Below are 25,360 nucleotides of genomic sequence, written 5' to 3'. Positions count from 1 at the left end.
TCCTGTGTACTCTGCTTCTTGACCAGAGAACTTTCCTATATCGATTCCCTTCGATAGAGTTGGAGCTCCACTCGGAGCAGATTAACGTCGAGAAGGTTAACGAGTTATTTTCAAGATGTGTGCGGGAGAGATTAACAAGATAGCGAAACGAAGAGCAACAAGAGACGGAGAAAAGTGATTCGAAATGAAAACAAGAAGACGTATTGCGCGATAACAGGCAACTTCTAATTTTCCGTTCACGTTTCTCTACGCTATTTATGATTTTCTTCCGCTGTACACAATATATCCTGGTTGATCGATGAAGAACCCGTTCGAAAAGCTCGAAGCGCGAAAACACGTTTTGTTTTCAATTTCAAGAAAAATCCACCTCCAATTATCCTTATTCTCGACAAAGTATCGCTGTACATTAATCTTTCGCCCCTAAATAAAAATTCGGTTTCTTTCAACCGTGTGCGATGAAAAAAAAAGAAAAAAAAAATTAACGAAATATCCGCATCGAGTGTTTCCACGAAAAAAAAAGAGGAAAAAAAGAGAAAAAAAAGAGGAGGAAGAGGATCGGAAAGCGTACATAAAATTAAAGGTAGGGTCCCAAAAGGGCGAACCGTTGCATAGGACGATTTCCTGCGCAACGAGATTCCAGGCTCGATTGAATCCGGCACAGAATAGGGGGTTCAGCGAGATGGACAAAAGGGGGCGGTGGTTCCTGGGGTGAGCAGATAACGCAAGCCTAAGGATACTCTGGAGGATTCGCGCAGTTACAGCACCGTCGAGGGTATCCTACGGCCACCCCGTGTCGCCCTTTTTATTCCGGAATTCTGGCACGAGACTCTTCTAATCCCCGATGGACGAAACGATCGGTAAAAAGAGAGCAGTTCTGTACTTGAATATATAGAACGATCGCAACGCTACGTGATCGTAAAATGAAAGTCGAAAGGACGACCGATATACACTGGAAAAGAAACGTGCAACTTCGACTTCTGTGTTCAACCCTTTCGTTCCGTGTGACGCCTTGATAAATTATTTTTATTATTTACTTTTATACTGTCGAAGTGAATTTGAATCGGGATAAGGTTAATGGGTAGGGTGGATCTAGACGGGTGATTTAGTGTCAATAATGACGATAATCGGGGTAAATGATAGGAGAAGAGACGGAAGGCGTGAATTGATGAAGCACGCGTGTAATGCAGCTGCTTGGCGTATTTTAAGCGTGACGAGAGGGATGGTTTGATAACCTACGTTCTTGCGGGACGTAATACCGAAGATTCCTGGTTGACAGACCCGACGCTAATGATTCCGGACACGTACACCTCGATACAGGTGATCTAGAAGCTCGGAGACAGGATTCGCGCGTGCCGAGAGTCGAATCTGTGCACGTGGGACGCGAGATACGGACGGTGTCCGTTTCATTGCGATCGAATGTCGACGATCTTTGAGCAATCGTATGCGATATACTGAAATTTGTCGAGGTGAAAATTTCGGAACTTGAATATTCGTAAATTATGGAAACTCGATTTGCAAATTTCAGTAGCGTTCAGTATTTAACACTTTGGTCAGACATCCAGAAACTTTAATTATTCGGTTGCATACTATTATATATTTGAGCCATTTACTAATGACACTGGTAATAGTCAGAGTGCTAAATAATAAATGAGCAAAGCTTGTACCGACGGGTATAATACACGATAACAACGATACCGAAAATATAGAAATTTAATTGCTTTCATTAGCAGCTGGAAAATGGGAACAAATTTTCCCTGGGAACCGAAATATTTCTGGCAAAGCAATTTTCTCAATTTCCACTTTTTGGGTCACGTTTGCAAAGCATGTGAGACGAGCTCGCTGAAACGACGTCCGCCTGTTTAGATTAAATAACACCGAGGTAGGAATCTACGTATTGTCGCGGTTGTCCAGTGTGCACGGCGTTACAATTAGCCGCGTTTTAATTAGCACGCAATGAGACAATGACGAGCGCGGTATTTATTGCCAGCCTGTCGAAGAATAGCTCGATCGAACGCGATGGAAATGCTGGTCGACGAGGATTTTGGTGGCCGATGGAATAGGCTCTTTTCATTGCATTCAAGCAGCTTCTCTTTCATGCGGTGCTGCGAATTTCATCGCTTTTGAAACTTTCATTCTTCTCCTAAATTAAAATTTGTCAATTTATTTGGAAGGAGGGAAATTGTATTTCTTTTTTTTTGAAAAATCGAGGATCGAGGGGGTAGGTTCGACTGTCAGGTCGTAGAGCAGGTTAAAGACAGCGATAGCTGGCTTAAGAAGGAGAGCACGCGTCGTATGGATTTTATGTCGACTCGGTAACGTTTTGAAGGCACTTTAGGGCCGCGTTACGAACGGCTATACCTTAAACCCTTGTCATTTGCACCCTATCGTACTAACACGGGCATATTTAGTGTCACGACCGGTACGGAATAAGGGGCTCGGATAGAGGGTGCTTTTCTTTTTGTAATAGAAATTTATGAAGATGTTAAAGCTACCATTACAATCGTTACTACTGTCGTTATCGATTCGATGCTGCAATTAGGACGTTAACACCTTCGCTATCAGCACTCCATCATAGACTACTTCTTTTTTTTCTTTTTTTTTAATAAAATAAGAGACGTGTCTTTCAAAATCTACAGTATTCGTTCGTTCTCCTTCTCTGTGGGGTTCGACGTTACGACCGGTCTGTTAAAACGAAGATTACTTCCGGTTCGGGGCTGACGGTCGATCGCGGTGGAGTGTGTTGTTACCCGCGGATAATAATATTCGTGCTAGCGGGCTGTCTCGAATCAATAACGGATTACCACGCGAATGTTATGCAACGTCAGCCAAATTGTTTCTCCTCTGCTTTCGATCGATATATCGCGTTTAAGAAACGACCTTCCCCGACCCGACTTACCCTAACTCCCGACTAATGAATCCGGTTGCTGAAACGGGACACGCGCGAGCATTCTCCATCGGTCGGCGGGAAATTTTCTCGATTAAAGGGAAGCTAATTGCTCGTTACATTGATTGATTTTAACTCCGTACAGCTGATCACTGTAATCTGGGTCAATTCTTACTTACAGCCAGGGTGTTTCGACGAAACTTTCGTACATAAATTTTTAAATAAAGTTTTCGAAAATGAAAATAGAGTAGGAAAATTAAATAAAAACACCTCGCATATTTTACTTTTACCGCGTACCGCGTAAACGATACCTCGAACAAGGAAGAACAGGCAACTCTTAAAAATCAACCCTCACCCCGTCTGTCCTCGGAAGCGCGGCAAAGCGAGAAGCGAAGAAGCTCGCGAAACACGAGCGACCCATAAAAAGAAAAAGAATAGGAAAAAAAAAAAAAGAAGAAGAAGAAACAAGCCCCATAGCGGCCACACACGATCCGCGCGATGCAACCCCGTCACCCAGAACGCGGCAGCGACGTACCGACAGACACCCCTTCTCGTACAGAGGGGACGAGGGGCGAGGAGGGAGGGACGCGGACGATCACACCCTCCCTACCCCTTCCCGAAGGGAACACAGCCAGGCGCGGCCATACAAGCGGAGGAACGTACACAGGCCAACGTAACCGACCGACCACCCCCGAATTGTGTCGAGGGTGGACTTGCGAGGGCATGCGCAACTCACGGTTCGCGATACAGACCGGTGACGGCGGAGTTGGCGGAGGTTCGAGGCATACACCGAAGGTGACACCCTGCAGTCTGACGCGGGACTTGGAGCGTGGCGCGTCGTCGGGGGTGGCTCCGCTCGTCCGTTCGGTCCGATCGCGAACGGCGCCACGCCATCGCGAGAACACCGACGCCGTTTATCCGTGTTTTCGACGAAACGACGATAGTTCCCTATCGAGCACGAAACAACCCTCTAAATGTGCAAATTCTTTTGTAAACTTTGTTGAAAATTTTCTCTCGTGTTGTATTGAAAAATTGTACGACCACCTCGTGACAAAGTTAACTGATGGTTATGAAAAAGCTTGCTACATGGAGTTTTGTTTTCGTTTCTTCGTTACAGAGGCACTCGAGAGTACCCTGTTCTGTCGTGAAGGGAGAAGACAGGGTGGAAATGTCGTCTCGTTTTAAGTGAGGACAGTTCGCGAGTGTTTTCTTTCGTAGACAGACGGAGAGGAAGAGGAGGAGGAGGAGGAGGACGTCGAGGGAATATAACGCGAGCAGATGCGGCACACGGTAAGTCGATTATTTCGTGGTCGATGATCAAACGTTGCTTTCATTACCGTCGCGTCGGTCTCGGTGACTGGCACCGCTTAAACATTCACCGCGACGCTTTCGTTGTCGTTGTCGAAAATCAAAGATTCTTTAAAATTGTACGAACCACCGAGCGTGGGCCGCGTTTATCTCGGTCAGAGGATAGAGGGAATAGAGGATTCCTTTTTGCCCATGTTTTCTGGCAACCTTTTAACCCTCCCATGTTAAAAGGCACCTCCTCTGTGAGAACATCCTCTTTCATTATACAGACGCGTGCAATGAATTCCCTTTATATTTTTATATTTGAAAGAGTATTCTTAATAAAATAGAAATGATAAACGATGAAAGTCGGAAAGTTTCGAAATTGTCTGTCAAGGTATTTGTACAGACACAAACGAACAATTGCTTTTCCATTTACCATTTTCCCCGAGTTGTTCGAAGGGACAATAAAACAATCGAGAGTCTTTCGTTAATGGTGGAAACGTTCCCTGAACTTCTCCGCGTTTTATCAAAGTCAAGAAACGAGCAAGAGAACGAGGGGTGAGAAACGAAAACAGACCCTCTCGATGGAAATATTATTTAAACACGCTTTTCATTCCGTGCTTTCTATCGTTTTCCTTCGTTCGATCCCGTCTTTCGTTCGAGGAAGGACTTATAAAAGCTCTTCCTAGCGAATCGATTTAAGAGGGTTCTGCGTTCGAGCCTCGTTACAAAGATCAAGCGTAATATCGGATTCGAAAAAGTTGGAGGAAAACCGCTTACCTTGGATGCTGGCTTGCTCGAAAATTGAATAACAATCCGACAGTATTTCAGGAGGGACCCTATTAAACGCGTTCCACGGGAAACAGGCTACAGTGGGTCGATTAACGAGCTTCAACTTCTTGCGGGAAACTGGAAATCACGTTAAAAAATGATATCAGTATGTTTGCTCGCGAAGAAACAACGACTGTGATAAATCGTTCAGCGGTTTTATACTCGGTTACCCTTATTCCAGGGTTGAAAGATGAACGTAAAATTTACTTTTGATAAATTGATCAAATGTAAAATGATTTAGAGGTCTTTCTATCGCGTACGATGAAATACCATATTTTTTAATATACCATTAAATTAAAAATTCATACTTACCACCGGGAGGATTGACTTGGTTATATTAAATTCATGACTTTAATCAGTGACGACCATCAGAATAGCGACACGTTAATCCCCTGTGGTGTAACTTTGAGGTAACACCCAATTTCATCATAGAATAATAGGACAAATATTTTGTCTTAATTTTCTAATGATCTCATAGGGTTTAAGCTAGTACAACGTTAAATTTACATTACAATTTACACGCCATTATCAATATTTCCATAACGTCAACCTCTATAATCCTTTCGGTACAGACATAAGCTTCGAGTTACGGTGGTTTAGGTTACACCTTCTACTTTTATCGAATTATTCAATTCTATCGGTGTCTAATCAAACGAGGTGCCAATTAAACCGTCTAAGTGTGTGCTTCCGACAAAACGTTCGTTTCAAGTTTCGTGGAAACGCGAAGGCGCGTTCATTCGACGTTTGGAAGGAAAATTTCCACAAAGGCCACAATTCCCAGACGTAATTTCGTCGGCCGTCGGAGCGTCTTAATTCGCGTTACGTAATAGCCGTGGACGAGAGGACAGAGAGGCGAGATAGACGAAAGGCAAACGATCCGCTTCGACGCTTCGTTTCTCGTCGTCTCGACGCTTTTTGAATTCGATTTCAAAGCGCTTCACCCCCGCGCCTGTTTTTTTTCTTTTTAATTGTTTTCTCATCCTTTCTGTTCCCAACTGTGCACAGCTCAATGAAACCAGGCCGTTTTTCGATCGGTCTGCTATTTTGTTTCCTCCACCCACCCCTTGTCTCGAACACTGGTTTTGTTCTCCACCTGGACGTGTCAATTCGCGAGTGAATCGATATTTTTGAATCGTTAGAGGACATCGATAGGTTTTGTATCGTCGCTTACCAGAATTGTTCGATGATTAGAGAATTAAAACATCGAAGGGTCTCGGTAACGATTGAGTTGTACTACTAGAAATAATTATAAGGCGTCGATTTCGGGTGTACCGAAACAAAGGGTTGCCTCTGGTGAAATCATATCGTTCATCAAATAATCCCTGCCACCCATTTCGTGTAAGCATAAAGGAGAACAACTATAAAGGGCCAAAGGGAAGGTTGGAACGCGGAAGCAGTCGATTCTTGTCGTCTCAAAGCTGAGCCGAGACGATTAAGATGGTGGTGAGGTTTGTGTCCTCATTAGGTCCGAGGCAGGCGAAATTTCGGGAGCGAAGGACACGTGAAATTGGCAAGGAGGGATCGTCAGAGGGTAAGACCCATCCCTCTGCCTTAGACGGGGGAAATTACGCGACCAAGTTCGACCCTTTGAAGGAACTTCGATGAAACGCAGCCCCTGTGCAACCTGCCTCGCTCGATAAACACCATCCTTTGTCCCGGGTTCTCACTGTTCTATACCAGCCTGTCGAGAAAAAGAGTTTCAGAATCTTGCGAAACATACGAGTTTCTGCTTTTTTATAAATTATTAGAATTTCCTCTTGATCGTCTAATTTTTATTAATTTCTCACTCAACTTCTCGAACAATCATCGAAACGATGTCGGAAAAATTGTGGAGGTAGGAAAGGCAAATCCTTGGCAAAGGAACGTTTCCTTTCCGACAATGGAAAGTTTTCAGTTTCCACGATCGGAGTTCTCCGTGAAAAATCCGCGATTCTCGCCGGAGTTTCCTCGATTCCATGGGAGAAGAGGAACGGAGCCGAGGCGGGGGTGGTAAGTTCAATTCGCGAAGTAGCGGGAAGAATTGATTTAGCAAAGTCCGTAATGAGTTGATTGCAGAGGATTCTCTATGCCGTAACTTTCGAGCGACGCTGCCTTAAATTGCATTCGTTACGCTGCCGACCAGGAGAATTCGATTTTCGAAATATCACCACCCTTGCTCGTCTCCTTCGCCACCCTCCTCATATACCCCCGACTATCGAACATCCCCTGGTACGAACCCGGTAAACTCGATTCTCGTATCGCATAAAACACACTCGAATAATATTTTACTCAACGAACACATTCTTCTTGTTTCCTTGGACGTCAGCAATTTTCGCGTAAATAAAATGTTCTTTTTCGGACGGATCCTTTTTCAATCAGTTGCTTCGGTTTAATAGTTGGAAAACTCGGGGAGCAACTGGATCAGCGTGCCACTTGAACGCGCGATAATATTCGCGCCCGGGCAAACAGGATTATCGGAACGGAGAGGATCGAGTAAATGGTTTCGCGTATTTGCTTTTTATTTACGCCTGCAGCCCGTAATTGACCGGCCGCGATTCGCTCCGAGTTTTCTCTCTTTTCCCGGCGATTTCAACCCCCCCCTAAAGCTAGAAACTAAAATGATAATAGAACTCGGCCAACCTCTCGAGTAGCGCGAGATATTTGATTTTTATCTAAACGCAACCTCGCACCCGGAAGCTTTCCTTTTGAATTTCCCGATTTTTCCTACCCCCAGAGAGGTCGAAGGAAAGACTTCTCGAATTCTCGCCAGATTGGATTCAAGTGAAAAGAGGAGTATCGAGGCTTGTTGCAAAAAGTATTCAAGTCTCTATCATGAAGAAGTGGTAAATTTATTTGCAAACTTGAGGAATGGAAAAGGCAATCGTCCAGGATGAGCAGAGGGTAAATGAAACAGCAAAATATAGTAGTATATCGTTTTGTTGGCTGTGTAATCAGAAGATCTCGGTGTTTTTCACGAAAGCATGGTAGAGCAAGGTTGCTGGCAGTTTGCAAGGGAGAAGGAAAGGAAAATTGAGTGGGCGGCCGAACGATTGTGGAAGAGGAGGAAGAAGAGGAAGAGGAGGGAGGGTAGGAAGAGCAGGGCTCGAAGCAGTTTCGCGAATGGGCAAAGTTTCGAGATGGTTAACGATTCCCGAGGGCCGTCGAGACGAGCTGCTGCGGTTCCGGAGACGAGGCGAACGCGCGTAATTGCAGGATCAGAATCGTGCGGTCGATCCGCGAGCAATTAATATTGCTCTGTGTGCAGACTGCTGTTTGCTTGCCGTACGAGCGCGTTTACGCTCGCCTTGAAACGAGTACCAGTATCGTTGCTGTACCACCCTCTGCCCCTCGAAATCTTCTTCGATGTATCGTAAATTGCGTTTTCGTGCTTCCACTTTGCCAATTTCATTCCGAGAACGAGAAAAAGAGAATCGCCAGACGACGGTTTATTTTGCTAATTTAAACTTTTCACTCGCCATGCCACCTTGCGAAATTAATGTGCTATCGATGCTACTTGGAAGTTTGCAAAATATTTTATTTTTCCCATTCGAATTTGAGAAATGGATAATGATTGAAGCAGCCTGTATTCCGAAGAATCGAATCGAATCGAATCGAATCGAATCGAATGGAAAGCTATTCAAGTTTATTGAATCAACGGACCGTGATCTTCGAGGCGATACAGAGCCGCAAGCACGAACAGTTTTATCGTTTTCCCGCTTCTCCAGTCGAAAATCGAGCTTTATCGCGGACGTATAAAATCGTTCGAACCGTCTAAACAGACGATTCTGTTCGAACGATTCCGTTTTATTAACGCGCAACCAACTGGTTACCCTCTTCTCTCCGTGGTGAACTGTTTCGGTTTCGGTAGGATGAAAAATTTCGAGCTGATTCGAGCGGCGACAAGCGGGAGCGCCCCGAGCACGGCGGCAGCTGAATTTTTCGCAGCGTTAGCGGCAACGTATGCAAAGTCACGAGTGGCAATTCTCGCGCGAGCGCAACTAGATCACCCTCTCAGAGGGGTGCGGCACAGAGGGGGTGTATGGGTGCTAGAGGAAGAGCACTCGAGACCAGTTGTGCGAGACACAGCACGAAATCCAGTTTGAAACTGGCACAAAACGCGGGCTGAAAAGAGGGTTACGCTTCTTCTTCTTCTTTTTTTTCTTTCTTTATATCGGAAAAGTCGTCGATGGTATGAGGGTGCGAGTGGTGTATAAGAAGTGACTGAAACATTGGACGAGAAGAGGGAAACACGGTCGTTTATTGTTCTCCTGGAGAAATAAAAATTTTCCTGCTTTTATTTTTCGGAAAAGTTATTATTACTCGTTTCGAAGGTTACGAGGTTGCTATTCGCCTCGGTTTATAGAGCAACTCGTTTCCGGCGAAGCGTGGAAGGAGGAGGAGAGGGTAATAAGCGCGTCAAGATTCGTGCGCTTATTCATTTCCGCGAACAAGGCGCGCGCCGAGGCTTTTCATCCGCGGCCAGCTTCCAGCATTCTGCCAGTTGGTCTTGAAGAGGGTCGTGAAAAGGCGTTGATTAGTTTGTGGCCAGCTTTCAGCCACTTGGCAACGTTATCTTGACAAGTGGGTCGAAGGAAAAATCGCGAGATTCCAAGGGGGATTCTTGTAAAGGGTGTTTCGAGAATTTCAAGATGATCTTCTCTTAAGAATCTTCAAACAGGACGAATGGAATTGTTTCATTATTTCTACAAGTCGGATCAATAGCGATCCAGAAAAAATGATGAGTCGTAATGGATACGAGTAAATATCTAATATCGAACTATAGTGAAAGTAAAGTAAGCAATCGATAAATTATTTATCGACTTTCAGTGATCGATTAGGAAACACAGTAGCGAACAGAAATTGGAGATAGATTATTGAGGAAACAAGTGGTATAATTAAAAGGGAATTCCTACTTGGTCCAAAGAATTCGAAATTTTTACATAGAAATTTCTGAACTCGATATAATTACAGTAACATTATGCGAAGTATTTTTAATCATTCTCGCATCATTCGGAGTTCCATAAAAATTTCATTTTTACTCGTATTCGTAAATTTACGAAAATGAGAAATATTTATACGAGTTTCTAAAAATGTACGACGGGCTATCTTAACCGAGAAACAGAAGTCGAGCCTTTATAGGCTGTCTCGTGCACCGCAATCGTCGTTTCCGGTTCCCGTTTTCCGATACACCGCGAATATCCGCACGAACGATAACAATAACAATAATCGATAATCTGTGATCGAGGCCGATGTCGTAGAGGGCAGAAAGCGAGGAAAGCTTGGAGCGGAAGTGGTTGGTGTAACTACAAGTGTACCGAGATCGCGAGCCGATCCGAAGCGGGTGAGCGCGAAATTGTCTCGTTTGCACGTACCGATGTGCCTTAACAGCGATTATTGCATTGAAATGGCTCGGAAATCCTTGCAATTTTTACGGGAATTAAAGGGAACTGAATTCATTTTGCTGGAAATTTTCGTTACACTCGAAGAAATTGTTGGAAAAAAGAGAAAGAAACGAAAAGGATTTTGTGCTTTGCTTCGTTCGAAGGTTATACAAGGCTGTGGGTATGCATATCGGGGCAAGGAAGTGAATAAAGGGGATGGTGCGGCACGAGGTGCCGACGAACCTACACCGACACGTGTATCGCAAATGTAATTACAGCTTAAAGGGAAGCTCCATCCTAAGCGATCCTTCGTGGTCGAAGTGGATGCTGCATTAATTAAAACCCGACTTAATTAATACGCCTTTCCACCGCTGGCCCAGTCGCCATTGTTATTTCCTCAACCTTTCTTTCTTTATCCCCTTTCAAGTCACGATTCCGTTTCTTTGACACTCTCCCTTTGATTCTTCTACCATTATTTCAACTAATTCCGCGTTAACGCTAATGCACAGATAAAAAAAAAAGGGAATCTCTGGGATAACGATTCCACGGAAATTCAAAGAGAATTTCCCAGGGAAAACATTTTCCCCGACACCGTGATACGTTATATAAGCAGGCGAAGGAAGAAGGGAGAGGCAGAGTTTTTCAACGAGCAACTCGAATTACACGCGGCGTGACGATGGAATTTAAAGCGTTAAGGGAGGAAGAAAGAGGGATCCAAGGTAGGAAGGATAGGGCTGCTCGTTCGCGCGATTAATATTATAATTTAATCTAATGGAATCGCGTGCACGACCTATTTATGAGTAGTCCTACCCTACCACCCTCGCAGCTGTGGCCGCGATGAGACACCGTTGCCCATAAAATTCTGACCATGCCCGGCTTTCGCTACAATTCACCGTTCTCCTAGCTCGTATAAATAATTCATAGCCTCTGTCCGGGGCATAATATTTTCCGAGTTTTCACCGCGATCCCGGCCGAGAGAGATTTGTTCTGCTGTCCCTTAAGTAAAAACCACCGGTCTTCGTTGAACCGTCTCCGAATTCGTTTATTTGAAAGAAACGTTCGCGGGAATATGCCGGTGGTAAAAGTTTCTGCGAACAACGTAAAAGCGAAACTCGCCTGGTAATCGGCCGTTTAACGTTGAGAGGAGTCGATTCGCAGGATAAGAAGACGACCGTCGTCGAGATTACGATCCATTTTCCAGCGAACAAAGTGTCGTAAATTTTTTAATGCTTCATACACGGAGCAGGCACGGCGAGGTATGCCCGTAAATAAGATAGAAAGATATGAAGGTGGTTTGTTCAACAACGAGCTACAGCTTCCTGGCCGTCGAATCTAAATCCATTTCCCGACATGCTCGACAAATTTCCAGCCATCGGTCACCATTAATTGCCGGAATATATCAGTCGGGTCCAGGAAAGCCAACGTGCTCCCATAGAGAAAGAGAGAGAGGGACATAATTTACGGAAATAACACGAGCTGCTTGTCTCCATTGTTCTTTCGAATCGCGGAATAATGTTTTCTATAACTTTTGAAAAGTCACAAGTCGCTCTTTATGATAAACCGAGATGATTGCTTTTTCTAAAACGCTGGAAAACCCTCGGCAAACAAAGCATCGTGTCGAGCATAATTTTCAAAGGCATCGAAAAACGTGGAGCAGCTTTGAAATTCATTGCGCATCCCGCGAAATAGCGGCGGTAAACTAATGGGAAAACTAGGGTCGCGCGACTTTTTGCAGTTAGATTAAAATATGCAAATAAGCCAGCCGACACGGCTAAGCTCGTAACCGTGTACCGGCAACAGCTCCCTTTTAGGTGGACCACCCCCTACGTCCGTTGGGAACCGTCTCGCACCCCATCATACCGCGGTACACCCTTACCTATTCGTCGCCGCGTCGCGGAGATTACGAGGCCGAATTACATTTTAATTTCATCGGTAGCCAGGCGGTCGCGAGCGTATCTTGCGGTTCTGATCTTGGTGAACCGCATTGTGGACTACATGCTGGAATATATCCTGGTTTCCCAGCTGGAAATGGGATTTTACTCGAGCTACCTGCGGGTTAAAATGGGTTTCGATATCCTTTCTGGAGGTTTATAATTTTTAAAATTATTTTTTCATTTCATGCCTGCAAATTCTAACTTGAGTTAGAATTACGTTCCATCGAAACAGTTGAGCGTGACTGGATAGCATAAATCAAACGGCACGAGGAAAAGTTTATTTCCCAATTTCTCTACGCGGCCGTCGGTTTAAGGGCTGAAAATAGGGGGTTGCGTAAATACAGCCGACTTGCCTCGAAAGTTATAACGATCGTTTCTTCCTCGTCCAATGAAAAGAATCGCGAAACTATAGAATGAAGTTTCACTTATTCCGCGGATCGAACCGGTAGACCGCGAGAACCATGGAAACGTAGAAACGGCTTGTTAAAAAAAATAGAGCTCTAACGATCCACTGCATTGTAATGACAGCTGACTTTCTAAACCAGTCAAAGGCTAAAAAATTGCGCATTTTTTAACTCCTCTCGTGTATCGTTGGACAATTTTTTCCTTTGACAGTCGTAATTCGAGGATTTTCCTCGAGCTACTAGGTGAGTGTTGTAAATTTTTTTTACGGCTCGCACGCGTTAGCCGGGGGGGAAAACTTTTTCGTGGATTGCACTTGGTCGTGACGCTCGGTGGAAAAATTTTATTGGACCTAGAGAAGTTTCTAATTCGTTTAACCGGTGCTGCTGTGAAAAAAAGAAAAAATAGAAGAAGAAGTTTTCAAACGGTTCGCAACCAACGCAACGGCCGACCATTATCACGACAATTCTTGTCGCCGGCTCGTTTGTCGTGTATTCGCGAATTATTTCACGTTCCTGCGTTTAAGCGGATCGTTAACGATAAGCCGGCCAAGAATTTTCGAGGAAATATTAAAACGGAGGGAAAGTCGAACTGTACTGCTCACTAAATTCCTTCCTGCATGCGATAAGAGAAGACGTATCGAAAATATGGAAAATATATACCAACAATATTAGAATTAATAATAGATAAAATACAGTAATAGTAAAGTGACCAGATAAGTAGGATAAGATCATAAGAATGATCCACCAAGTGGAATAGGTCAGTGTATGGTCAGACAAGTACACTAGAATCCTGTTTCTCGTGATTCATCCTCTAATCCGTGTCATGCTCCTTGGGGAGACCGCTAACGGGAAACAAGAAATTCCAGTGAATTCAGGATTCTCTTTTAACAGGTCGTCGAGCGATTCGTTCCGCGATATTTATCGAAGCAAATCGAATAACTTTGTCGTTCCCCGTTGTCCCTGTTCCCACTAGGTTTTCTACGGCAATGTTTCAATCCCCCGGGCACACTGTATCTGCTAAAAGTTTAATCGAGTTCATCTCGAATTCCTTCGAAACAGCCCAACCTAACGGGCATTGTCGAGAACAAAACCCTTCTTTCGCGGTCTAAGTTAGTGCTTCTCTTGCAACTCGGTTAATCGTCGTGCCGTTGGAGAAAACCTGGCGATGAGATTGAAATACACCGTAGCAGAGATATTCCCTAAATTGTTAACCTAGATGGAAATAGAATTGCAAAAGTTTCGTAAACTTTACGTTGGTTTAGAATCTGTAAAAATTTCCTGATAGTTTTCGGGAAGTTGAATTTCATTGGTGGCTCTGGCGAATGCTCGCAGCCCGTATTTCCTCTCGCTTCGTCTCTCTTTCGTTGTCTAGCTGCCGTTTCCTCCCTCTCTCGCGGTCCCCCGCCCCGATTCGTTGCTACTGTCGGGTTTCCAACCCTTCGCTCGTTAAATCATTTGTTCTGCAGCCGCGCTCGGCATACCAGGCCAGACCAGATATTCGACGATCGTCGCGATGCCGATGGGAATCGATTTTGTCACCGTTTCCCACCTTTCGTTTCGTCTACCAGTCTATCGTCGCCCGGTGAACTTAATTCAACGCGAATTAGATGTATCGAAAGTGATTCGTTAGTTCAAGTGACTGTTTTTGAACGAATTCATTCAGAGCGGGTGAATCTTGGCTATCGTATAGTGTTTGAACTTTATACGAAAGAAACGGTTCATTTATCTCCGATCCTTTCGCTGGAAACGAGAACGTTTCACGACGCGGTCGTAAACAAAAACATATCCGTGTCCGCAATTTAAAGAAGGTAAAAACAAGAGGGAATATTTCAGACGGTAAAATTAGCCGTGGATGTGGGTGAATCGTCAAAGTTTTTCAGGGAAGCGTCAACAGGGTTTTTCCGTGGAAACAGAAGATAGTGGAAAGAGTGAGATAGAAAGAGGCAAGGTTGACGAACGGGCTTGGGGAAAAAAGTGGGTCGTTAATTCGGAATCGCGGTTTGTAGAGGTGTACGACGTCGGGTGAACCACGAGATCGCGGTCATTTTTCTTTCGTTTTTCACGTGTCATCGCGGAAATGCTCGGCTGCTCGTTTTTCTTTCGGTGCCGGCTCGATCACTGTTGCTCGTACGCTTGGATTATGATGACCCATCTACCGACGGTCAGAGCTCGTTCAGTTTCGATTTATGGAGAACCGATAACCGGATTCGTTCGACCTCGCGTTACTACCATCCCCGCCCGCGCTCTGCGTCCACTCCTCTTCGACACCCTACGTCCCTTTGCTCAATCGGTTATTCCATCGATCGAACAGAGAGAGAGAGAGCGTGTTTTTTACGAGGATACCTGGACGATAACCGTGGACGAAGCCACGTCGTTGACGGAATTTTTCTTCGATGTCGTTTCACCCTAGCCACACCCCGAGTTCGTAGCGAAGCCAGCTCGAGGCTACGATCGGTTTTTCCAACGGCCATACCTTCTGTCTTTCTCACTTTTTCTTGATGAACGAGAAAGAGGGCGGAAATCGCAAACGACGAGCAGCCTCTCGTAGCAGACAATGCCACGTTTCCCTGGCGAACGCACCAGCGGATCTTTTGTCGCGAGTAGACGCGTCGCGTCGCGTCGCGTCGCGTCGAGCTGCTGCGAACAATTTAACGTCGCGCGTGTGGCTTCTTATTCTTTCTAAGATATTTCATTTCAGTAGAGGGGATGAAAAAAAGGAAACGCGTCCAGCTATCCTCGCTATTGCTCGAACCCTTTAAACCTTGGATTATCCTGGTCGCTTAAAATCCCATCCCCTTTACCTTCCAACCCCTTGCAACGTCCTGCGACCAACAAGCGTCATCGCTATTGCCTGCATCTCTGTCACTTCGTCCTCTTCGTCGAAGGTTTAGCCCCTTTTTTGCGGAAACGCCGGACGAACGGTGAGATTAAAGCGAACAACAGACGGTATCCGGTGTCCGGTAATGTTATTAAAAAAGGGTGGTCCCTACCGTTGATAGGATCGCGTTCATTGTTCACGTTTTTCGGCTTGTTTAGTAATATCCTTGCTCGCCGGTTATATTCAATCTGGTCGGAGTTATTGGACCGCCGCTCTACCCAGGGGATTATTAACCCTTAAGTAGGGGTTCGACGGTGGTCGGATGATTCTTGATATCTTGCGTACAGGATAAACTTTTATCCTTTATTGTTACACCGATATTTAACGCGCGGGGATCACTAAAAATTCATTTACAAATTAATATTGTTCGAACTCGAAAGCAATTTTACCGTTGTCGATATATTTTTCTTGTTCTTTTCAAGTTCACTCGACTGTCACGAATCCAAGCGTCCATTTTCAACAATTTTTGCGTTCCGAAATATTGGGTTCACAGTTGCATACGGGATTCGATAAACGCAGAGAACGCGAAATTGCAGAATTTCCGAGTTTACGCTCGCCGATTTTCCAACGTAACCTTTGAACTTCCCCACTCTTTCCAGCCACAAAGATAATTCCTCGAAAAGCTCTGACGCAGATGGTAACAAGTTTAAAAAGGATTACCCAGAGATCGGGCCATTCGTCCGACGTATCCAATCACTTTTCCCTCGCAAAAGCGACTAATTTTCCGCGCAACCCCGTTCTCTTATTAACGAAATTAATTCATCGTCACGTTTTATCAAACGGTTCCTCTTTGTCAACGTACAGGCGTCAAATTCTTATCAACGTTTGCACGGAGAAAAGAGATGAATCCTACAAAATACCCGTTGGGAAAGATTAATCACAGAGGTAATCCTCTTTTAATTGATAACAAACTGATTAGCTTTTCTCTAATTAGACACTCGGTAAAAAAAATTCATTCGTTTAATGGAGTTCGAACGAATCGAAGAATTTTCCAGTTAGAAAACGTTTTTCTTTGATATATTTCCCGCGATAAAGAGCGGTAGCGACCGGAAGTAATCGCGTTAGCGAAAATAAAGAGGACGAGTTACCGTTGGTCGAGATAACGAGGACGATTCGCTTGCCGGTAACGTCTGAGTGTTAAAGGTATCAGGGGAGACTGGATGATTCGAAGAATATTATAATATAATGAACACCGGGGGAACACTGGTCGATATTGACTTTTCTAATTAGACCTGGTCGACCAGTGGAACAAACTACCTCGTTCCTTAACCTTCCTCCTTCGACCGTGTTTCCCATCGCTAAGTAACCCTCGACCCACGATCGATATAACAATATTCCGTTTTAAATAAATAACAGAGAAAAGGTGGAAGTTAGAAAAGTAAGAAGAAAGTTGTGGATCGTCTTCCGATTCCGATGCGAAAGCCGCGGCGAAATGGTTCAATTTCGAAAGAAAGCCATAAAGATAGAACCCCTGACGGTTTTACCGGTTCGCCAATCATTCTCCGACGAAATTTTTCCACGGCAACGTCCGGAAACCGGGCGCGCAATTATAAACGAAGGAATCTCGTTTTACGCGAAGAAAAGACGGATACTTCAGGGGGGATTTCGTCTCGATAGGACTGATCCGGTGGATTATCCTGCTCGCTTTTACGCGGAAAAAGGCCGAAGACTTTCTTGCATTAACTCGTCTCGGGTGGCGAGAAGCATTTCGGATACGCTCGTTAAGGGGCACCATGGTTGGTTGCTCGTTTGAAAAGCGACCATCTCTCCGCGCTGTTTAGTCTCGAGTCGTTACGTCCAGACTATCCGCGGATAGTTTAATTAAAAAGCATGAAATTCGTTTGCTATCCGTACCGAAATTACCCTCCGGTTTACTGGCAGCGGATATATCGAGAAGGGGTTTTAATAAAGCGGGCGGAGGAATTATTTTTCCAGCCAGGGCCGAGTTGTACGAACACTTTGGCTAATTACCTTTGCAACGAGCATCGGCCAGGGGGGATGATTTTCACGAGATCAGATTAATTTTCCAACGTGATTGCAGTTTACCTGGCTTGGAATTGAAAAATAAACCGATAGAAACGGGGTGAAATAAATAAAGTTTGATTCGGACGTCTTCATACTTGTCAAGGATCATTCATGTAATATCCCGGGGAATTCAATTGCAAACGTGTTGCATAAGCTTCAGCTGGGCTTAGTTCTGATTAAACGGAACGTTTAACGCGTCAGAAGCGTAATGGGGTGCGTCGTAATAGGAGAAACGGATTTGGCTATGATACCGGTAATACAAGTGTTCGTTGCTGTTACCATCACTTAGGGTAACCATCATGATTGATTAGAAAAATAATCAATTTTTAACGTAGAGACGAGAAAATTTGTTTCGTTCAAATGCGTTTTCGAAAAACATCAGCAGCGCGTAAAGCAATGCTGATTAAACGTTTTAATTACCGGCAGGGCCGCTCGGTTTTATATAAGTCGTAATAGCGGGGAACGCAGTTTACACGCGTACACTTCATTAACGCCGGGGGAAAAGTTTTCTGCTTTATTGCCAGTTAACTGGCCGAAAGCGGGGAGCGTTCATTATGTCCGTGTTGGAAATTTATCAATTTTACCAAACGAGAGAGTTTTATGAAACACGAGTGGTCCGAAACGCGAATATTCGCCTACCTCTGTACGTTCGAAAATGATTTTATATTTTATGATAATTTATACCAACGATTCCTGCCTTTTTGTCATCATTTTCATATCGACTGATTGAGATTCCAACGAGCAGCCACTATTCTCGGCAAATTAAAGGAAAATAATGTTACCGTTTCGAAAGGATCGCGAACGTTCGTAGCTCGGAAAGAGATAGTTGCCGAGAGTGGAAATAGCAATTCGGTGGCATAGAATTAATCGGATTTCCGAGTGACCTCTGCTTCTTCCGATTCTCGTTCGCATTGTCCGGATGCTGCAAGGATTATCCGAGTAAGGTTCTTTCGTGGAGCCACAGATTTCGTTGGAGATTGAAAGGGAAGTCGAACGGTCATGAAAGTCGTGGCTTCCATCGGAATGGGTAAGCAGAGAACGGGTTGAAATCGGAAGCGAGTAGGATCTGGTGGTGAAACGAAAAAAAAAAAAAAAAGAAAAAAAAGAAAAAAAAGAGAAAAATAGGAAACGAAAGGAGGAGAAGAAACAAATAAAAGTGCAGGCCACGAGATGCGAAGCCAGGATCGAGGGAAAGACGTCTGTAATGTGAAAGCGTGCCGCTTGCAGCATTAGGGAAATTGAAACGGTTTTCTTTATCTGCCAGGATCTATCCTGAGATAGGAATGCCGGGACGAAGGTATACGTTTCTTTTGCACAGGCTCTGTCCTCTGGAAACCTTTCGATTCGATACGAGGAATAAGAAATCCCCAAGGGAGATACGTCACCGTGATCCTCGAAATGAGGGCTAACGACAGACCGAATCCTCTCCGAGAGACGATCGAACGAAACATCTTAATCGAATGTCCTCCATCACCGCGCGTTACTCCTCTCCTAATTCGAACGGACAACGAGAATCGTGCTTTTCTCGTCGACGAGATTGCCAGATGAGAGAATTCATTTTCTTCCCCGGCTTTCGTGGAAAAAGCGAATTAACTGTAGGTAGGTTGAAAAAGAGAGAAAAAAAAAGGTAGCTATCCGACTTGACGACACCCTTTAACGAGGCGCAAACTCGTTGCAACCTTTCGGTCTTTCCATAAAACCTCCTTCCGGTGCAACCAAGCAAAGGACCCGGTAAAAAGGTGGAAAGAAAGGAAAAAATCAGGAACGATGGGAAAGAAATCCGTCCGCCACGAAATATGTACACGGTTTGATTCCCGTTGGTGGAGGAAAGCAAAGCCGTTGGCGTATTTGCGAAACGTGCCGGCGGCATACGAATGTAACCACCGCAACGACGCCCTCCAGCCCCTCTTCTCCTTCGATTTCTCCACCCTCCAACCCTCCAAACCTCCCTCTGCGCGGCTGGTGCAGGGACACGCGTGTGCGTGCCGAGACACGCAACCACCGCGGTTTATCCACAGTCAATAAAGGCCGCCTGTCAGCATGAATACCAACAGCGTGGATTCGAGACTGCCCAAACCATCCCTTTCCGTTTCAACCCTCTACATCTCTCTTTCTCTTTCACCCTCGCGGTCGCGGCTCAGCCCGTTGCGAGATTTACCGAGGCCCCGTACATCATATGCACGTGCGTGTTTCACCGTTATCCTAAATACATTGCCGTAGATAGAGTGGTACGCTTGTATCGTCGCGTACTCGCGAGCACGTACCGTACAATCGGTCCGCACTGGATTTTCCAGCGGCGACCGCTCGGTCCAGCCGTGTTCTGATATCGAATTCCAACGAAGATACCCATGGGACAACCAGCGATCCTTTTTGCGCTTTCAGCCGCAGGATTATGGTCGCGTTTTGCCCCCCCCCCCCCCCCCCCCCCCCCCGTGGCATTAAGAGAAATTTAAAACGAAACGAAAACTGTGCTTTGGTACACCTTGGCGAAGGTGTCAAATTTCTTCTATAAGAACAACTGCGAGTTAAAATAACCACGACGATCCAAGAGAAAATTACTTTGCGACCTCGTTGGAGGGTTGCTGGCCACAAGTTAGAAATTCGAACTGCAGCGAGCTCTTTGATCGTCGTGAAGGAAAGTAGAAAACGGAAGACGTGATTCACATGCGTCAAAGTTTGGAAGAAAAGCACGAAAGAAACGTTCCAGTTCCTTCCGGAACGAAGAACGATTCCTTTTACAAGCACAAGAGATGGGACGAACCGAAAGGAAAGTCATTCTCGTGGTACTCTCAAATTGCTTCTGTTTTCTGCTCTACCTTCTTTTTCCTTTCTGTTTTTTGGGAAACGAATTCCAGGTAGAAGGTTCGTTATTATTCAGCTTGAAAACTGGTCCGTCGCGTCGGTTTCTCTGGTTCTGTTATATTGGCTGGCATAGGTGATGGGAACACCTCTTGGCTACGAGCTTATTTCAGGTGGCTCGAACGTCTGATTCAAGGGACACCCAGTGTGTGTGTGTGGTTGGTTTGATATCTCGTGTCGAGGAAGCTGCATCTCTTTTCCCTCTTCCTCACGACTGACGATAGACTTGCTTCCTCTTTGGCTGATGTAGCCACTGCATCACCGCACATCAGGCCGCATTCGTACTTCACCCTATCTGCGGATACCAAATCACCGTACCACAGGATTTTCCCCGGGATTCTCTCAGTTTATGCGCCAGTCTTCGTTCCTTCGATCTCTTCTTTTTTTTCCGGGCTTGCACTCTAAAATTGGATAAATTGGCAGGGAGATTTTTAAATTGGTTTATCAACCCTTTGAGCAATTTCGAAGGAAAACCTAATGAATTCACTAGCGATATTTCTCCTCCTTTTATCGATTAAACTCTCATAGATTTTCGTGCTTTATTCCACTTTCACAGCGTTCGCGCAGGGACGTTCGTTAAAAAACGGAAGCGAGATTAAAGACAATCGTTGGAGAGTATGAATCGCCATGCTGGGATACGCGATCGTGGATTCTTGCCGGATGAAAATCGTTCCGTCACCGGAAACTCGTCACCGTCAGACTCGACAGATTAACGAGAAGCGAGGGACACGTAGAAAGAAACGGCCAGCAGCCGTTTTTGCTCTCCTTTATCGGTATTACACGCGGTCGTTAGGCAGAAGCGTTATACGACGCTATCGGCTCGTCGACGGGAGAATTACGAGCGTGTGGCCAGCGAGGATCGATCGTGGAAATCGAACAATCGCCCTCGATCGGTTCGACGCTCGTAGCCCCCGCCTTTGTAATTGATTCGCAGCCAACAGCACCGAGATAAACCGAGAAATATCTCTCGTAATTTACGCGCTCTCCTGCGACCTGATCGCACCTCTTCTGTCCTCCTTCCAATTTAGAAATTGCTGAATTAATTTTCGCTAATTTGATGGATAGAAAAATTAATTATATTTACACGCGTTAAGTGGCCGCGATGAAATGTAAAATATGCTTGTTAATGCGATACCGTGGTAGCTGGGGTCGGTAAGCAGACTCAGGAGAGGGATGAAACAGACTGAGGGGTGGTTTGCAGGCAGCGCAGAGAGAGGTGTCGGGAAATGAGGGGAAAAAGGTGGAGGGTACGGCAGAGAGAGACTCGTCTGCCACTTTTATTAGGAGACCGTGTACTTCTACCCTTCGAACCGGCTCGTTGTATCTGTACTCGCATCCCTCCGCGCCACTGCACGTTTTTCCCATTTCATCGTGACCAATTTCGCGCCGTGAATGCGATCGTTGGAAAAAGCAACGATTCGCACGGACCTCGTTCCCTAGAATTTCATTCGACCTATTATTAAACACGGCTTTTTAAATTTTTCTAATACACAGATCAGTGGTCAGTTGTAAAAATAAATTTCAATTAATTCGAATAACCGTGTCGCGTTCGACGATAATTTTCTGGCTTTCGAATTCGATCGCTTCGAACATTATCGACGAAAGAGAACGGCCCCCGTTCGCCTCTCTCGAAATTGCCAAAGCATCAAAATTGCGCGGAACAATGGTCCCGGTACGCGTACCGTGGATGAAAATATCCAGGGTGCTCGAAAATTCCTGATGCTTCGAGTGCCAGCAATTTATTATCTTCGCTGGCGGCACGAATTCCCCGTTCGTTGATATGCTAATCAGCGGTTAAAGCCTCTTCTTTTTCCGCCGGTTACAAGAACAAGTTTCAAACTGAAATTGAAACAAAGTTTCTCCGGTCCCGTGACACGAAGTTGGTCGGAAAATTAGGTGACCTCAGGCTTTTGAACACTGGTATAATTTAAAGAAGCGTTATCCCCCCCCACGAATCTGTACTCGTTTCAGAAATTTCAGAAATTTCAGAAATTTCAGAAATTTAACATATTTAACTTTCTATCCAGATAAAAGTGTAACGATTAAAATTCCACACTTAAGTGACTTGCAAGACAAAATCTAATTATTTTCCACCAGTCGAACTAATTTTCTCGAGGACGCATATCAGAATTTGAAAATCTTCAAGATTTTTCCAATTACGATCCAACAGCTTAGACTTTTAGTCTCGGAAGGGGAAGAAAATTACATCGCAATCGATTCGAAACGGACTCGAATGAAATACGATGGCGGCAGGAGGAGGAATGATCGAAAAAATCGTCGCCGGTTGTAGATGGCACGCGTCGTCGAAGGTTTTATGCCAATTAGGGGATAAATTGGCTGCAGCCTGGCGCGATACGTTACACGGCTGCGAATTACGTTCGTGCCTGAATGAGAAAAGATGGCGACGAAGATCGAGAGGATAACGAAAGTACGGAGAAACAGAAGGAAAGAAAAGACGGAGGGACTTTCATTTCGCGTCTCGTAACTCGTGCGGGGCTTGACGCGCTGAATTCCCTTTTTCCTGGCTAAATTACGCTTCGATACAAATCGGCAGTCGCCGTTTCGACCATCTGGACCCGGTTAAACTCCCAAACAATTGTTATTTCTAAAACTGATTGTAGAACCTTTGTAAAATAACCTTCTTATCTTTCTTTGTTCGATGAAATGAAATTCATAGCCAGATCGAGCACGGAAAGCATCGATTGTATCGAAACGGTCTCTCGAACTTCCGTTCGCTTTATTTCGTACAAGTTTCCAGGAAGTTTACGTAAGAGAACCCCTGCGGGTGCGGCGCAGACAAGGGTCTAGGAAGCGGGGGTCAGAGGGCACGTAGCTTCCTGCAAAGAATATAAACAATGCGTTTTAATTAGAACCCCTTGGCCCGATGAATGCACAATTGTTGCCCTCCGGGGCTTTGCAGTCCGCCTCGACCCAGACCTGCCTCTGCTCTATATCAGATGGCCCCGACGTAGATAAAACTAATTTTTCTAACTGCTCGCGCGCCCCGGAATGCTTTATTTTCGTGGCATACTAATCGGACGGGGGCGGCTGGTGCTGCCTCGCATACGTAATTCCCGACCAACCAGCTCGTCTTTCATTCTTGCCCAAGATAAAAAATTTCAAGAAACTTGAAATGATCCGTCCATCAACCCTTAACGAATGCCTTGTCCCTTAAAGATATACATAGCTGAACGAACGAAAAGTGTCGAGCGAGATAGGTGGTATAATTGCAACGAGTGTGCGTATGTTTCTCAGGCAAACACGTGACCATAATTCCATCGACGATGGGTGGGTGGAATAGGGCACATGTACACGTGCGTGAGCCAGAGTATCGAAACGTTGCGTTGGGTGCGCGGTAAAGCAGAACACGTGACCGGCTTACGTAACACTGGTGCTATTGTAATGCGCAATGACAACGCCATATATTACCTCGGGTTTGCCGGAGATGGTGTTGCTATGCCGTTGCCAGGTAACTCGTGTGTCGCGATCCTCTCTGTCTGCACACCGTATGTCTGTGTGGACCGAATAAAAGATTCCCACGTCTTGCAACAGAATCGTCGACGCGGACTAAATTGCCTTCCGTACGGCTTTCCATACGGAAACACCGTGTGTGCGAGTTTTCCTCGTACGGACAAATAGAAAAAGTGCCGCGTGTGCCGTTGTCACGGGGTAAACACACCGGAATTTCGCGCAACTTCAATTGTTGTCCACGATCCGTGAAATAAACATAAATTTCAAAAGCGTGGGAGGGAAGATGGTTTCGGTTGTTGCGCGATAACCGCGCACGCGGTTGTTTCGTTGTTTCCACGCGAAATTCTCGTTTCATTTCGAAATGGTATTCCAGGAAACAACGGGGTATGTTCGATACGATAGGAGCTCGGTGTCGTGTTATCGTTGTCGTTGCACCAGAAAACAAGGTGCAGCGAACTTTGATGCCAAAACGGAAGCTCGTTCTCCACGTTGTCGAACGCGTCTTCGAAATTCGCATACTTTTCCACATTTTTTTCTTTTCGAGATTAGATCGCTGGGAAATTAACGGGACAATTGGTACTATTTTATAAACAAACATCTTTGAGCAAGCGTTCGTTGCGAGTGAATTTCTGAAAGGGTTAAAGGGCGAGATGAAAATAGGAAGGAAGGAAGAGGCGAGAGGGGAAAAGAGAGAACAAAGGACGTCGTCGACGTCGGCTGTTCTCGCGACGGCTGTAGAAATTAATATAAATCTCATTTCCTCGGCTCGGATACACCGGCATTGTCTTACTCGGCTCGCTTCTGTTTCCAAGCCCTCCGGTATCCCAACCTTTCCCTCCCCAGCTGTCGCCACGACCCTGTGTAACTCGAGTATCCGGCAAACACGTGCGCCCATCTCAAGTTGGCCGAAACGAAAAAAAAAAAAAAAAAAAAATAAAGAGCCGAGCTTGATTCCGCACGCAGCGTGTAATAAATCGGGATCTAATAAACGCGCGAAACGACAAGGGGGATGATGACACTGTGGGGCCTCGGAAAATTGCGTTTTCCAGGGCGAATAACGTTTGATGCCGGGAAAGAATAGCGAGAAATGTGTGCAAATTACGGGTGTTCGTAATATCTATTTAATATCTAATGCTTACATGAAATTTCAATGCTCACGGTGAATCGTATCTATCAAACTAAGGCTGATAAACAGCCATGAATTCGATTCAATCCCCGACCGACATTAGATCAATGGGGTACGGGGGGTGCATCGATTCGAGAGGGTTGCTTGACACCGGGCGATAAATAAACGCGCGATTAATTAGTGTACCCTTGGAGCGGATTCTGGCTGACGTTGCGGCAAATCCGCGGCACCGGGCGTATAATAATTGAGAATCGACGCTTTCATGGCGCTCGTAGTTGCCAGATAATTGATACACTGT

At 45.2% G+C, this 25,360-nt stretch overlaps 1 long non-coding RNA gene across 2 annotated transcripts in view; it reads right to left on the bottom strand.

Moving 5' to 3' along the window:
- Positions 1–4,954: 4,954 nt before the first annotated feature.
- The window catches only part of LOC117601035 (uncharacterized), a 104,090-nt gene continuing 83,684 nt past the window's right edge, over positions 4,955–25,360 (bottom strand). For both annotated transcript variants that reach the window (XR_004580583.2, XR_004580582.2), the window contains exon 3: positions 4,955–5,083. This is a non-coding gene — a long non-coding RNA (uncharacterized LOC117601035). The remainder of the gene's footprint in view (positions 5,084–25,360) is intronic.

Source organism: Osmia lignaria, chromosome 9 (assembly GCF_051020975.1).
Source record: "Osmia lignaria lignaria isolate PbOS001 chromosome 9, iyOsmLign1, whole genome shotgun sequence".
NCBI lineage: Eukaryota > Metazoa > Arthropoda > Insecta > Hymenoptera > Megachilidae > Osmia > Osmia lignaria.
Note: the sequence above shows the minus strand (reverse complement) of the source record. Positions and strands in the feature narration are given on the sequence as shown.